General features: G+C 40.8%; 1 protein-coding gene across 5 annotated transcripts in view; it reads left to right on the top strand.

The window, feature by feature from the left end:
- LOC101849146 (gastric triacylglycerol lipase) overlaps nucleotides 1–2,013 on the top strand; it is a 16,232-nt gene that overhangs the window by 10,927 nt on the left and 3,292 nt on the right. The gene's annotated exons all lie outside the window — the stretch shown is intronic.

Below are 2,013 nucleotides of genomic sequence, written 5' to 3'. Positions count from 1 at the left end.
GCCTTACTCACCCTGGATCAGGATATAGGCCACGAACAAACACTTTCCACCTTTCCATGTCCTGGGCTCTTCCTACTTTTCTGTACATCCATCTCCGTGACTCTTCTCTTGGAGAAAAACATAGTTCGAGAGATTAGAAGACGAGTAGGAGCGAAAGTTCTTCATACTGAGGCCTCTAGCTTTTTCTTCTTTTTCAACATGCAATGGGGTTGTCTTTTTTATCTTGTTTTGTGGTTTTTATCTTGTTTTGTGAAAAGTAATATTTTCTGTGGTATGTTTGTTCCTGTATGTTTCAGCATATTCCTATCTTGTCTTTAAAGTAATATTGCTGGTCAAGGTTTCTCATAAATAGATGTTCAAGGTTTCTCATAAATAGATGTTCAGTCTCCACTACCCAAAGTAGTCATGTGGGTGGTTGGCGGGTGCTCTAGTGTGGATTGGTCCTTCTTTCCTACCAAACATCTATCGTCCTGATCTGTCCTCATTTTTTTTTGGGTAATACCTTGTGACATCTCTGATCTTGGGCACTTATGTGACATATGACCTAATTGTGTTAACCCCCCGGGGCGGTGCCACTGACTGAAGTGTCTTTAGGCCATTCCCAAAGGGGGGACATTTCTCGTTTTAGTGCACAGTAAAATTGTAAATGGGCTGATCTAACTATGTCATGCTCATAACTGTGCTTGAACTACAACAGGGAACTGCTGCTTTTTGTTTCCTCATCCCTACTATTGTCATTTTCCTCTACTTTTTTTGTATGTTTGTCACACTCTCGTGACCCGCTATTTCCGGGGTGCCTTGATAGTCGTTTGTGCTGCTGAAGCTAGAGAGGTGAGCAGAGTAAGTCTGATTCCCTGTAAGGACTTCTCTGTTGACATCCACCCCTTGGCGCCCATATCACCTTGTGCAGTTGTGAGTGCCGTAAAACCTCTACTTAAATAACAAACATAATTGTGTTACAAGTGCCGTTTAAACACATACTTAAACAAACAAACTGACAGAGCTGTATCTCATACACAGACGAGACTGGAGGTGTACATGAACCACTCACCGGCTGGGGCCTCGGTCAAGGACATTGTTCACTTTGCACAGGTGAGCTTGGCACGCGTTGTTGGGGAACACATTTGAGGTCATTGTGCTTGCACTGGGTTTTTGGGGAACACATGTGTGGGCTTTTTGTTGACACGCGTTGTTGGGGAACACATTTGAGGTCATTGTGTTGTTTGGGAATGGTTTTGTGTCCTGGAGTGGTGGAATCAGGTGCTCGTCAATTTTTGGGTATGTGGGGTTATTGGTATCATCATAAAGTCTGTTCATTTGCCTTCCTTTTGGTGAAAAAAATATCCCTGTATCTTAAATAGAAGTTGAAATATTTGCGATTGAAGGAGGTCAGGGTCACTTGGTTTCAGAAGTACACTTACTGAGAATTTGGCTGCCAAAATTTGGTAACTTCCATAGCCTGAGAGTCCTGGAAAATGAAAATTTTAATTTTTTGTGCCTTTAATCAATGTTTTTCAGTAAAATCCACACAAAAATGTGTTTTTAAATGGACACAAAAGGTGTTCGACCAAAAAAAGAAAATTCGAAAAAAAAAAGTGCCCATCAGCTGAAATAATGCCGATTTGTTTGATTTCATTATTTTGACGAGCACCTGATTTGACCAGGATGCCTCACATTTGTTTGTGTGTGCCTTGGTTGTTTGTGGACATTGTGTAGTTTGGGAATGGGTTTGTTTGTGTGTGCTGCGTTGTTGATGAATGCACTTGTCTCTCTGTGTTGCGTTGTTGCTGTATTTGTAAATTGTTATATGTGTGCATTTTGTTGCTAGTGAGTGCTGTGTATATTGCTGGTGGTGAGTGTTTTTTTCCTGTGCATGTTCTGCTTTTGTTGGTAGGTGTCTGAGTTGTTTGAGCAATTTCTCTTTTTAGTGAGTCTTTATCTATTTTTTATGGATGGCTTCATGTGTTTGTGTCTCCTTATGAATGCATACTGATTTTTTTTTTTGTGCATTGG

Source organism: Aplysia californica, unplaced genomic scaffold (genome assembly GCF_000002075.1).
Source record: "Aplysia californica isolate F4 #8 unplaced genomic scaffold, AplCal3.0 scaffold00424, whole genome shotgun sequence".
NCBI classification, from domain to species: Eukaryota; Metazoa; Mollusca; class Gastropoda; order Aplysiida; family Aplysiidae; genus Aplysia; species Aplysia californica.
Note: the sequence above shows the minus strand (reverse complement) of the source record. Positions and strands in the feature narration are given on the sequence as shown.